The sequence below is a fragment of the Callithrix jacchus genome, chromosome 20 (assembly GCF_049354715.1).
Source record: "Callithrix jacchus isolate 240 chromosome 20, calJac240_pri, whole genome shotgun sequence".
Lineage (NCBI taxonomy): Eukaryota > Metazoa > Chordata > Mammalia > Primates > Cebidae > Callithrix > Callithrix jacchus.
In genome coordinates, this window is record NC_133521.1 from 47130995 (window position 1) to 47145268 (window position 14274).

Genomic DNA, 14274 nt, shown 5'->3' on the forward strand with positions numbered 1-14274 from the left:
CTCTACTAAAAATACAAAAATTAGCTGGGCATGGTGGTGCGCGCCTGTAGTCCCAGCTACTCGGGAGGCTGAGGCAGGAGAATTGCTTGAACCCAGAAGGCGGAGGTTGCAGTGAGCCAAGATCGTGCCACTGCCCTCCAGCCTGGGCGACAGAGTGAGACCCTGTCTCAAAAAAAAAAAAAAAAAAAAAAAAAAAAGAGAGCCATGTTAATGCACCTGGCTGCTACACTCCAACCTGAGCGACTTAGCAAGACCATGCCTCAAAAAAAAAAAAAGACTTGCTAAAAGGAAGTGATATTAAACTAAGATGCAAAGACTGAGTGGGAGTTAGTGGCAGCTGAGATGGGGGGAGCTGCACTGGAGGCCACGAGAGATACATTAAAGGCGTGCCACTAACTATGGCACATGGCCCAACTGAGGAAAGGAGAGGCCAATGCAACCAGAACAACCCACGATCTGACTGGAGACCTGGGGCAGGGTAAAGAACGGGGCATGGGGGTGTGGGGAGGAGGAAGAGAAATAAAAATTTAAAAAAGAAAAATAAAAAAAGAATAGGGGCTTGGAATCAGAGTGAGGCCACAATCATCATTTGGGACATTATCATAAAAACAAGATTTGAGGCCAGGCGTGGTAGCTCACACCTGTAATCTCAGCACTTTGGGAGGCTAAGCCTAGCAGATGACTTGAGGTCAGAAGTGCGAAATCAGCCTGGCCAACACGGTAAATACAAAAAAATTAGCCTGTCATGGTGGTGGGTGCCTGTAACCCCAGCTACTCAGGAGGCTGAGGCGGGAGAATTGCTTGAACCTAGGAGGTGAAGGTTGCAGTGAGCTGAGATCGTGCCACTGTACTCCAGTCTAGGCAACAAAGTGAGACTCTATCTAAAAAAAAAAAAACAAATTGAAACTCTACCTTATACATACATAAAATAAGCATAAGCTGAATCTGACTTTAGTTTAAGACACACCATGAATGAGGTCTCTCAAATAAATAGAAGCTGCTTCATAGAAACATGGGGCAAGATGCAGTGCTCACGCCTGTAATCCCAGCACTACAGGAGGCTGACGTGGGTAAATTTCTTAGGCCCAGGACTTCAAGACCAGCCTGGCCAACACAGGGAGACCCTCTCTCTGTATTGAGAAAAAGAAGAGGCAGGAGAATCACTTGAACCCGGGAGGCAGAGGTTGCAGTGAGCCCAGATCACACCACTGCACTCCATCCTGGGTCACAGATTAGAGCAAGACTCCATCTCAAAAATAAATAAATAATATAATGAAATAATAGAAATAGTGGCCAGGTGCTGTGGCTCACGCCTGTAACCTCAGCACTTTGGGAGGCCGAGGTGGATGAATCATGAGGTCAAGAAATTTTAGAGATAATTCTGGCTAAAACGGTGACACCCTGTCTCTACCAAAAACGGAAAAAATTATCGGGGCATGGTGGCACGCGCCTCTAGTCCGAGCCATTCAAGAGGCTGAGGCAGGAGAATGGCTTGAACCAGGGAGGCAGAGGTTGCAGGGAGCCAAGATTGTACCACTGCACTCCAGCCTGGCAGACAGAGCAAGACAATGTCTCAAAAAATAAAATAAAGTAAAATAATAGAAATAGCTATCAAAATTAACAAAGCACTCATTAAAATGGATCATTTCCTAAGCCTAAAAAGGCTTCTATGGCAATTATCTAACTGCCTGAATTCCAGGAGCTAAGGATTGACACCTTCTTTCATACAGCTTCACAAGAAAAACTAGAAAAGTTGAACTGCACAGACATTCCATTTAAAATTCAAATTAAGGCCGGGCACCGTGGCCTCTAATCCTAGCACTATGGGAGGCTGAGGCAGGTAGGCGGCGAGGTCAGGAGTTTGAAACCAGCCTGGCCAATGTGGCGAAACCCCAACTCTACTAAACATATACAAATTAGCCAGTTGGCATGCACCTGTAGTCCCAGTTACTCAGGAGGCTGAGGCAGAAGAATCACTTGAACCCAGGAGGCAGAGGTTGCACTGAGGCGAGATCCCACCACTGCACTCCACCCTGGGCGACGGAGCAAGACTCTAAAAAATTCAAATTCAGACAACACTTACTAAAAACATTTCAAGACAGTAACTTTTAGTTATTTGAATCCATTCCATTTTGCTATAAAGTTTATCAAACAGGCCTCACTCAATTCCCACAGAGCACTGACTGCACAGCAGTAATAAACTGACACAGCGTACCATCAGACAAGGAATGCATTATCATTCTCACCTATTAACTACAAATATTTTGCGATTAAGAGACATTCATCCACTACACTTGCCATTGAGGGATGAAGGGACTTACACAGGGTAACATACAGATCAAAACACTTATTTTAGCAACAAAATGCAGATTATTTTCTGAACTAGCATTTACTGATACTCTCTAATTATGTTATTTAATTGATAATGGGCTCACTGCCCATATGCAAAATAAGTCTCCTCTTACATTTGACCAAGCATAACCTTTCTGTATCAAACCTACTTAAAAAGCCATAAGAAGAGGCCAGGCACAGTGGCTCATGCCTATAATCCCTGCACTTTGAGAGGCCAAGGGAGGTGGATCATGAGGTCAGAAGTTCAAGACCAGCCTGGCCAAGATCGTGAAACCCCATCTCTACTGAAAATACAAAAATTAGCCAGGCATGGTGGCGGGTGCCTGTAATCCCAGCTACTAGGGAGGCTGAGGCAGAGAAATGCTTGAACCCTGGAGGAGGTGGTTGCAGTGAGCCAAGATCGCACCACTGCATTCCAGCCGAAACAACACAGGGAGACTCCACACAGAAAGACTCCATCTCAAAAAAAAAAAAAAAAGCTCGGAAACATAGTCTCATATACAAAGAGCATAGTTTTTTAAACTCTATTTGTAGGGAGTTCTACTTGTCACTGTATCAACACTCTAATTACAGCTAACATGACAGTCACTCATCATCTGCAGCCCATCTGGGTGGGTGTGATGAAGGCCACTACTGGTGTGGGGTGATTAGCATGGTTAGTCCAGAGAACAGCATCTGATGGTGGCAAGGCAAGCTACAAAGCCAACACAAAGTAGAGCTCAAAAGAGGAACATTTTAAAACGACCTTCTGCTAAGTTGTGTTATATTTTACCGCAGTAAAAATAAAACACAAGAAAAAACTGCTAAAGTTTCAAGTTTGGGTCAAATTTAGCAATATCTTGTGGGGAACTTTTCAACAAACTCAAGAGGCATACACAAAGAACCGAGAAAACGTCATAGCAACTAGGTCTTTGTTCCCTCCCATCCCGTTCCATTCAGATGGCCAGCCTATCAAATGAGATCCTGCTCTTTGGGGAGAAACTACAGAAAGAGGAGAACAACAGCTGAATGGAGGGTGGGGGAGGCCACACCAACCGTACCAGATCCAATGCAAGGGTCACAATGAAAGCTGAGAAAGATATCTCCCCCACTCCCCACCCCTCGACGTTTTTTTTTTTCTGGTTTCACTACAGTTGCAAAGCAGTATCAGAGGACTTGTGCAATCATTCTCTACTAGAACTCTAGGTCTTCCAGGGCAGCCAACACTTAGTAATGAACAATCAAAGTCTGAGAGGCACCAAATAAACAGTCTCAGGGTGTCTGATTTTGAACTATTCAAGTTATGCCATTGACTGGGTCTGCACACAACAAAAATAGTTAACTGTTACAACGGCATTTTTTCCACAAGCAATTTCATCTTACATGTCTCATCAACCCAAAAAGGATCAAAAGATTCTAAGTTTTGCAGTTCAACAATTGTGCACACTCATTTCTCATTTGAAATGTTAAGGATATTGCTCAAATCACTGCATGAAACTCTCTCCTCATAGAAGAAAGCCTGAAATCTGATTTCTGTACCAAAAAAACCTTGTTCCTGCAAATGGATACAAAACTAATCACAACCTGCAAAACCCAAGACACCTAAGTATGTTTTACATCATAGCTGTTAGAAGGAAAATAATTTTAACGCATAGGGAGCTGGTAGACCAGCTCCATCTTCCCAAGCCTCTTCTAAAACTTCCTGGAAGCTGGTATACAAGACTAACCTTCCAAAAACACAACAGAAACAGAAAATCTTAGTGGGGCACCGTGGAAAGAGCAGGCCTCCAGAAAAATCAAGACTCCCCCCCCACAACCTTCCCACGACACGGATACAAGAGTTACCAGTACAATCCCTCTTTGAGAGGGGACTAAATCAATGTGGCAGGGCCAACCCTACACACACACACACACACACACACGCACACGCGCGCGCGCGCGCACACACCACACACACAGCTACCGCCCTGCCAGGGGATGATGAAATGAGGAACGGAAATTAACATTTCAGGCAACGTCTCACATTGTTCCTTGAGGCCAAGGGCTGCTCTTGCAGCCGCCGCCGCCACCGCTTTCCTCCCAGCCGCCCCCCCGGCCCGCCTACCCTCCCCTAACACCCCCAGCACGGCTACCCGCATTCCTGCCCCTCCTCGGCCTACGCGCGCCTCCAGCAACTCTGACGCCCCCAGGTCCCCCGTTCGCCCGCCCCCTCCGGCTCGGAGCCCGAGAGCCGCCTGCTCTCACTTCAAAACAGCGATAATAATAGGGACGCTGAGAATAACAACTACGACCAGCACCGCGAAGGCGCCCCTCTCGCGGGTCAGAGGTCGGCGCCTCGGCTCCGCAGCACCCGGCACCCGCCCGGGGCCCCCTGAAGGCCCCTCCCGGCAGCCCCAGGTCCCCAACACCCCTCAGGCCCGCCCCGGAGCCCCCCGTCCGCCCCTCACGGCCGCCACGGGCCCCGGTCACCCAGGACCGCCGCGGAGCCCCCCGTCCGCCCCTCACGGCCGCCACGGGCCCCGGTCACCCAGGACCGCCGCGGAGCCCCCCGTCCGCCCCTCACGGCCGCCACGGGCCCCGGTCACCCAGGCCCGCCCCGGAGCCCCCCGTCCGCCTCTCACGGCCGCCCAGACCCACCGCGAAGCCCCCGGTTGGCCCCTCACAGCCACCCCGGGAACCCGGCCACCCAGGCCGGCCCGGAGCCCCCGTCCGTCCCTCACGGCCACCTCGAACCGCTCCGCCTCCGTCACGGCGTTCCGAGCTCCCCCGACCTCCCAGGCCCGCCCCGGAGCCCCTACTGACCCCTTACGGCCACCCCGGGCCCCCAAAGACCCCAGGGCCGCCCCGGGACCCGTTACTGGCCCCTCACGACAGCCCGGGGCCCCCAAAACCCCCCGCCCACCAGGCCCCCCAGGCCCGCCCTGAGGCCCGAGGCGCAGCTCCGCCGCCGGGGAAGGCCTGCAGGCCGCAAGGCCGCGCGAATGCCCCGCGCCCGCCCCGACCACGGCCCCCAGGCCAGCGGCACCTCTCACCGGGCTCCGAGGGCTGCGCGGCTCCGCGGCGGCTCAGCGGCGGGGCGCGGGCGCTGCCCATGCAGCCCACGGCCGCGTTTCCCGGGCCGCGCGGCCCGAGCGGGAAGGCGGCGGCGGCGGCGCGGGATGGGACCCGGCCGAGCTGCGAGGGCCGGCGGGAGGCGAGCCCGCCCCTCGGGCGCGCCCACGGCTCGGGCGAGCGCCGCGACTCCCGCTGTGGACGCTACTGAGGGGCCGTCTGGCCGCGGGCTCGGCGGCGGCGCCTCCCCGGCTGGGGCCCTCGGTCCATCGCGCACCGTCTCAAGGCGGCCTCTGGCTCCAGGACCCAGCGGCGGCTGCGGCGGGCGCCGGCCGCATGAGACGCTCCCGCCCATTGGCCCGCCGTATCCGCCACCGCCATTGGCCCGCCCCGGCCGGCCGTAGGGGCTGCGCACGTCACAGCGTCGGGAGGAAGCTTGCTAATGGAGTGAAGGGCCGAGGCGGGATTGACAGCCTCTGTGGCGGCTCGGAGGCAGGACTAGGAGGACGTCGTGGTAACGATTGGGCAGGGTCCTGCGTAAGGGCGCACGCGACGCTGGAAGCAGCGAGCAACTGGATTGGCTGCTTCCGTCGCAAAGGGCGTGGTTCTTGCATTCTCGGGCCTGAGGATTGGTCTTTCCCAGTGCCGGAAGCGACGGGGATGTGGTCTGAAAGCAAAATTTGGTATTGTTGCGCTGCGAGACAAAACGTCCGCTTCGCGGGCCGGAGCGGCGGGTACTTGTGGTGCAGCCGTGGCCTCGTGCCTGTTCCTGGCCATCTCGGGACACGTCCGGCCCGCCCCCCAGAAGGCCCGGCTTCCGGCCGCACTGCCCTGGCGGGCGTCACGGGGCACGGAGAGCCCTGGGCGGCGGCCAAGGGAGGGGAAGGGACCGGGGCCTCGGGGCGGTCGCTCGGGGAGGGCTGTGGCCGCGCAGCTCCCGCGCGGTGAAGCTTGCTGTCGTCCAAGGGAACAACCCTCGGGAGGGTCGCGGTCGCGGCTCGAGAGCGCCTGGGCCTCCCGCTTTGAGAGCCTGAGCCGCGTGAGGAGCCAAGCGCCCGCGAGCCGCAGCCCCTGCCTTGCTAGTTCTGCAAGACGCGAAAAAGGTAGATGAGAACTGGTTTTATTTATCAAGCCTCTGATAAGTATGGATCCTGTTCTAAGTGCACCTGTGTTCTCATCCAGAAATAAACCAAAAAAGCCAGGTGAACAAAATCGGTGCTCCTTTAAGTCTCTTTTTATTTTAATTTATTTTATTTTTTTTTTAAAGAGGGGGTTTCACCATGTTGGTCAGGCTGGTCTTGAACTCCCGACTTCAGGTGATCTTCCCGCCTTGGCTTCCAAAGTGCTTGGATTACAGGCGTGAGCCACCACGCCCGGCCTGAGTCTCGTTTTCAATTCTGCATCTTACTGAAGTCTAAGAGGGCTGGTAAGCAAAATATTTACGTGCCTCGAATTATGAAATAATGGAATTGCGAGGTCCTGAGCGGATAGACCGTGAAGATGGTCTTTCCCCTTGGGCAACGCGTAGTACGGTCCAATGACCTTCAGTTGTTAAACCGCCCATATTCAATTCCCAGCCTTACCAGTGACTAGCAGTCACCCCGGAGGCTTTGCCTCTCAGATCTTCAGTTTCTTTTCTTTTTTTTTTTTTTTTTTTGAGACAGAGTTTCGCTCTTGTTACCCAGGCTGGAGTGCAATGGTGCGATTTCGGCTCACCGCAACCTCCGCCTCCTGGGTTCAGGCAATTCTCCTGCCTCAGCCTCCCGAGTAGCTGGGATTACAGGCACGCGCCCAGCGCGTCCAGCTAATTTTTTGTATTTTTAGTAGAGACGGGATTTCACCATGTTGACCAGGATGGTTTCGATCTCTTGACCTCGTGATCCACCCACCTCGGCCTCCCAAAGTGCTGGGATTACAGGCGTGAGCCACCGCGCCCGGCGATCTTCAGTTTCTTGATGGGTAAAATGGGAACTACAAGTAGCACTTCTTTTTTTTTCTCTCTGTCTCTTTGAGTCAGGGCCTCACTCCGTCGCCCATGCTGGAGTGCACTGCTGACTGCATCCTCCGCCTCCCGGGCTCAGAGGATCTTCCCAACTCAGCCTACTAAGTAGCTGGGACCACAGGCAGGCACCACACCCGGCTAATTTTTTTAATTTTCATAGAAAAAGGATCTTGCTGTGTTGCCCAGGCTGGTGTCGAAATCCTGGACTCAAGCTACCCTCCCTCCTGAGCTTCCCAAAGTTCTGGGATTACAGACATGAGCCACAGCGCCAGCCCGTAGCACCTATTTCAGACTCACAGGGAAGACTAAATGAAGAGGCTGTAGCACAGTGCCTGGCACACATGGGAGCTCTGTGGAAGCATTAGCTATGCTGTAACTGGACTTTTGGCCTCCTATAGGCAGCCAGATTTTGGTCTCCACCCCCAGCTACTCATGGCGTTGGATGAGGGTGAACACCTGATAAAAACAGCTGATGTGCAGGGCATAGTGGCTCACTATTGTAATCACAGCACTTTGGGACCCCGAGGTGGGCGGATCACAAGGTCAGGAGTTTGAGACCAGCCTGACCAACATGCTGAAAACCCGCCTCTACTGAAAATACAAAAAAATTAGCCGGACTTGGTGGCACGTGCCTGTCTGTAATCCCAGCTACTTCGGAGGCCGAGGCAGGAGAATCACTTGAACACAGGAGGTGGACGGTTGCAATGGGCCAATAACGCACCACTACACGCCAGCCTGGGCAACAGAGCAAGACTCCATCTCAAAACAAACAAAAGCATAGCCATGTATGGGCTGATCAGCGTTCATCAATAGGCAATCAAGGGTTTCCATATTTGCCTCACAGGAAGAAATATCTGGTAAAATTGACAAAATTCAGAGTCCTGGACCCTATCATCACCTGTTGAATTAATCTAGATGAGGGGGGGACTAGAAATTGGTTTTTTATTTTGGTCCCTTGTAATACTCATCTTTGGGAAAATTTGAAAAACATCAACCTAAGCAGTCAAGCTCACACTCAGGAATGTTTTCCCCCTGAGGCTGAGGGGCTTGGTATTCATAGGAGCTGGCAGTGCAATCCAGCTTCAAGTGATCCTCCCCTGAGATTGCAGGCAAGCACCACCATGCTCAGCTATCAAGGAAATTTTAAGTACGAAATACTAATATGAATAAGCAGGCAGTTGGCTTTGGAAACAGAATCTGAAACTGCACTAAGGTAGAAGCAAACTGAATTTCAACAGAAGCAGGAGGGGAAGTAAAAACTATGGTAGAGAAAAATGCAGATTAAAGGGAAAGAAGCCAGGTAATGCATTAATTAGAAAATCTTTGCCAGGTGCGGTGGCTCACGCCTGTAATCCCAGCACTTTGGGAGGCTGAGGCGGGTGGATCACGAGGTCAAGAGATCGAGACTATCCTGCTCAACATGGTGAAATCCCGTCTCTACTAAAAATACAAAAAATTAGCCGGGCATGGTGGCGCGTGCCTGTAATCCCAGCTACTCGGGAGGCTGAGGCAGGAGAATTGCCTGAACCCAGGAGGCGGAGGTTGTGGTGAGCCAAGATCGTGCCATTGCACTCCAGCCTGGGTAACAAGAGCAAAACTCCGTCTCAAAAAAAGAAAAGAAAATTTTTGAGGCTGGGTGAGGTGGCTCATGCCTGCAATCCCAGCACTTTGGGAGGCCGAGGCAGGCGGATCACCTGAGGTCAGGAGTTTGAGACGAGCCTGGCCAACGTGGTGAAACCCCATCTCTACTAAAAATACAAAAATTAGTTGGGCTTGGTGATGGGAGGCAGAGGCTGCAGTGAGCTGAGATCGCACCACTGCACTCCAGCCAGAGCAACAGAGTGGGACTCCATCTCAAAAAAAAAAAAAAAAAAGAGTTGGGATTTTATCCTAAGGGAAAAGGTAAGCCATCAGAGGGTTGTGGGAAGGTGGGAGATGGTCCAACCTGCATGAAAGGATGACTGAGATGGTGAACGCAGAGACAGGTGCAGATGGAGTAGAGACAGCTGGACTGAAGGTAGTTGATAAGGTTCTGTGGGCAGTAAAAGACGGGTTCAGGGTGAGGTTAGCATTGCCTGGGAGAGAGCCTTAAGGAAGGGGCCAGTTTGGGTGAAAAAAAGAGTTTAGGGGTTTTTTTTTTAAAGAGTTTAGTTTTGTGCACTCATAGTCTGAGATACTCTTTGGTCCTACTACATGGGTGATGGGTACAGGGCACCAGGGGCGCAGCCACAGAAAGCGGAGAGGCAGCAAGACAGAAGCAGGAGGAGGAAGGTCATCAGGGTGCAGCAGTGCTACTTGGTCTATAGCAGCGGGGGACCAGTGAAGGTTTGCAACACAAGGCCTAAAGATCAAATTCCTGTTTTACAACATCACCCTCGAAACAGCCTGAAGGGAGAGGACAGGTGGGAAGCTGTGGCAGTAGTTGGTGTAGAAACAGAGCAACGGGAGGATACAGAGAAGTTGGGGGGGGTGGCTCTGGGAGGATACAGACAGGTGGGGGGGGTGGCAGCCGGCACAGCCCCCAAGGGGCCATGGGTACAGCTGCTGGAGAGCCAGCATTGCCACATCCTCCAAACTGGAAATTAAATTTTTTGGGACATTTCACTAAGGGCAGTTTTTTTTTTTTTTTTGAGACAGAGTCTCGCTCTGCTGCCAGGCACCAGACTGGAGTGCAGTGGTGCGATCTCAGCTCACTGCAATCTCCACCTCCTGGGTTCAAGCAATTATCCTGCCTTAGCCTCCCAAGTGGCTGGGACTGCAGGCATGAGACACCATGCCCAGCTAATTTTTGTATTTTAGTAGAGACGGGGTTTCACCATGTTGGCCAGGATGGTCTCGATCTCTTGACCTCCCAAAGTGCTGGGATTACAGGCATGACCACCGCACCCAGCCCCAGTGCTGTTTTGTGTAGCCAAACACTCAGGCACTGCCTCTGCTGGATGCTCTCCTAGATCTGGCACACCTATGGGGAAGAGCCCAGCATCAGGCAGTGTTAGACAACCGCCCTTCTGGGAAGGATGTGCAGACTTCATTTTGCCCCTAAGCAAAGGCTTTCAAGACTGCTCCACAGTCCTCGTCCTGTTCCCTCATGACACCCCACTCTCAGCTGTGGACTGGGCCAGCAAATGACCTCCTGGCCTGTAGGCGTAGCCCCTCTCTGCAGATGCAGAGATTAGAAATTGTAGAAATAAAAGGCACAAGACACAGAGATCGAGAAAAGAGAGTTTGGGCCCAGGGTCCACTGCTACCCAGATCTCAGAGACCAGCAGAGGCCCCAAATGCCTGGACACTCTCACTTTTATAGAGTGGCAAACCTGGGGGCAGGGAAGGTAGGGTGTGGCCTTGGTCGTCGGTGACTGGGGGCAGGGTAAAATAGGGCATGGCATACCGGTGAGGCGCAGGAATTTCTGGCACCCGAAGTGAGGTAAGGAGCATAGTGCATCAGCTCCTTTTCCATACTTACCAAGAAAGAACTAAAACATGAAGATTTATGTTACTGTTACTGATTATCTTTTCTAAGAAAAAAGGAAGCAGGTGCAGAAGCAGAACATGAGAGTGGACATGGAACGTGACCACTGAAGCACAGCATCACATGGAGACAGTTAAGCCCCGGGATGTCTGCGGGTCTCCCTGACAGCCGTCAGGCCTTACCACAAGAGCTTGGAGAAGCGGAGTTTTCTCCAAACTTCCCCAGGAAGGAGATGTCTCGGCCATCCTGGACGTCTCCTTCCCTGGCTGGCTAAACAGCGGGCGCCTTCCCAGTGCTGGCACTGCCACACAGCCGAGGCGCCCTCCAGCAGCCCTCATGCGGGCGTGACCGACGGCTTAGAGCATCTTGCCTTAGTGTCATTCATTTCAGTGTCACCCCAGGTTCACGCTTTCGACCCGAGAGGCATTAGTAACGGAATTAAGATCACCTGTGAATAACTAAGATCACACAGGAATAACTAATAAATACTACAGTTAATTTCTAGTTACTTCTTCGTTATTTCTATGGAAATAGGCTGAGGCTTTTGGCTCCTGCCTCGGCGCTTATGAGGTCTTTTCCCTACACTGACCCACCTGCCCTTTCCTTGCTCAGAGATCACTGTGAAGTCAGGCAGCCCAGCCTTCTTTCTGCTTCCCCTTCTCCGCAAGTGGCAGAAAAGGGCGGAGCAGACTCACCCCTGGCCTTTCCCTTCTGCCTCCTGCCTATGGCCCTGTGGTGAGAACTGATAGCTCATTGTGAGTCTGACAAGCCTGGCCTCTGCCCTATGGTCAGTCCCAGCTCACCAGTATTGCTAGCATTAGATTCTGGAACTCAAGCTCATTTCACAATAAATTGTGATGTGTCTTGCTTCTCAATTACCGCAACTCTGGGGTATCACCTTCCAAATCTCAAAGACAGGAGGAGCTGTGGGATTAAATATGATTCAGATATTCTTGGAGCCTTCGAACTCAGTACCACTAAAACTACCCCACAATTTGTTTTTGTTTTTTGAGACCTAGTCTTGCCCTGTTGCGCAGGCTTTATTACAGTGGCACAATCTCAGCTCACTGCAACCTCCGCCTCCCGGGTTCAAGCGATTCTGCAGCCTCAGCCTCCCGAGTAGCTGGAACTACAGGCGCCTGCCACCACACCTGGCTAATTTTTTGTATTTTTAGTGTAGACAGGGTTTCACTGTGTTAGCCAGGATGGTCTCAATCTCCTGACCTAGTGATCCACCTGCCTCACCCTCCCAAAGTGCTGGGATTACAGGTGTGAGCCACTGCACCCAGCCTATTTCTTTCTTTTTTATTTTTTTTTAGAGACGGGGTTTCACCAGGTTGGCCAGGCTGGTCTTGAACTCCTGACCTCAGGTGACCCATCCACCTCAGCCTCCCAAAATGCTGGGATTACAAGAGTGAGCCACTGCACCTGGCCTATTTTTTATTTTATTTTTTATTTTTTTGAAACAGAGTCTTGCTCTATGGTCCAAGCTGGAGTGCAGTGGCGCAATCTCGGCTCACTGCAACCTCCATCTCCTGGGTTCAAGCAGTTCTCCTGCCTCAGGTGCCCATCTACAGGCGCCTGCCACCATGCCTGGTTGTATTTTCAGTAGTAACAGGGTTTCACCACATTGGTCAGGCTCGTCTCTAACTCCTGACCTTGGCCTCCCAAAGTGCTGGGGCGACAGGTGTGACCTGGCCAATTTTTAAAACTCTAAACCCCACACTTCGTCTGTAGCCCTATCAATTGCAGTGTCTATTGTCAAGTGCTATTTTGTATTCTATTTTCTCCCCAATTTTCGCTGTGGTAAAGTGCATATAACGTGAAACTTACTTTATTTTATTTTTACCTTTTCTTTTAGAGACAGGGTCTCACTCTGTCCCCCAGGATGGAGTGCAGTAGTGTGGTCAAGGCTCACTATGACCTTAAATTCCTGGGCTCAAGGGATCCTCCCACCTCAGCCTTCTGAGTAGCTGGGACCACGGGCATGAGCCACCACACCTAGTTAATATCAAAAAAAATTTCTTGCCAAGATGGGGGGTCTGCCTATGTCGCAAGGCTGGTCTGGAACTCCTGGCCTCAAGCAGTCCCCCAACCTCGGTCTCCCATAGTGTTGAACTCACAGACATGAGTCACCATGCCCACCCTCAATATCATGTTGTCAACCTCAAATATATATAAAGTGTATTGGAAAAAAAGTAAAAAGCTAGACTCTTTTATTTTTTTGCCTCCCGGGGTCAAGCGAACCCAGTAATCTCAGTACTTTTGGAGGCCAAGGCAGGTAGATCACCTGAGGTCAGGTGTTCAAGACCAGCATGACCAACACGGACTGCAGTTGGATTATAAGTATGCAATTTGTGACATATTGAGAAAAAACACATCATATATTTAGACTTTAAAATGACACCAAAGGGCCGGGCGCAGTGGCTCAGGCCTGTAATCCCAGCACTTTGGGAGGCCGAGGCGGGCGGATCACGAGGTCAAGAGATCAACACCATCCTGGTCAACATGGTGAAACCCCGTCTCTACTAAAAATACAAAAATTAGCTGGGCATGGTGGCGTGTTCCTGCAGTCCCAGCTACTCAGGAAGCTGAGGGCAGGTGAATTGCCTGAACCCAGGAGGCGGAGGTTGTGGTGAGCCGAGATCGTGCCATTGCACTCCAGCCTGGGTAACGAGCAAAACTGTCTCATAAAAAATAAAATGACACCAAAACTGATAAGGCTATAATTAGGCAATAAAAATAAATAATAGAGGCTGGGCAAAATGGCTCGTGCCTGTAATTCCAGCACTTTGAGAGGTGGGCAGAACACCTGAGGTTGGGAGTTCAAGACCAGCCTGACCAACATGGAGAAATCATGTCTCTACTAAAAATACAAAAAATTAGCAAGCTTGGTGGCACATGCTTGTAGTCCCAGCTACTTGGGAGGCTGAGGCAAGAGAATCACTTGAACCTGGAGGGCGGAGATTGCAGTGAGCCAAGATCGTACCATTGCACTCCAGCCTGGGCAACAAGAGCAAAACTCTGTCTTAAAATAAATAAAAGGTACAGGCTAGGCATGGTAGCTTATGCCTATGATCCTAATACTTTGGGAGGCTGAGGCTGGAGAGTTGACTGAGCCAGGGAAGGTTGGGAGGAGGAGAAAATAAAAGTCGCTGGGCACTGTGGCTCACCCCTGTAATCCCAACAGTTTGGAAGCCGAGGTGGGCAGATCACCTGAAGTCAGGAGTTCAAGACCAGCCTGGCCAACATGGCGAAACCCAGGAAATGGTGGTTGCAGTGAGCCAAGATCATGCCACTGCTGAGTGAGACTCTGTCTCAAAAAAAAAAGAAAGAAAAAGAGTTCCCAAGACTTTTTCCTAGCAAGGCTGTCATAATATTGTATGATGTGTTTTGTGTAATGAATGTAAGCAGGGACTTA

At 51.5% G+C, this 14274-nt stretch overlaps 1 protein-coding gene across 15 annotated transcripts in view; it reads right to left on the reverse strand.

Annotated features, from left to right (window-relative positions):
- ANKRD11 (ankyrin repeat domain 11) overlaps positions 1-5720 on the reverse strand; it is a 232043-nt gene extending 226323 nt beyond the window's left edge. For 9 of the 15 annotated variants that reach the window (XM_035281784.3, XM_035281780.3, XM_078358004.1 and 6 more), the window contains exon 1: positions 5364-5677. The gene's annotated coding sequence lies outside the window, so the exon portion shown is untranslated. Of the gene's footprint in view, positions 1-4354; positions 4417-5363 lie in introns of those variants that run through there. The other 6 variants (XM_078358000.1, XM_078358005.1, XM_054248547.2 and 3 more) reach the window with 2 other exon arrangements.
- Positions 5721-14274: the final 8554 nt, after the last annotated feature.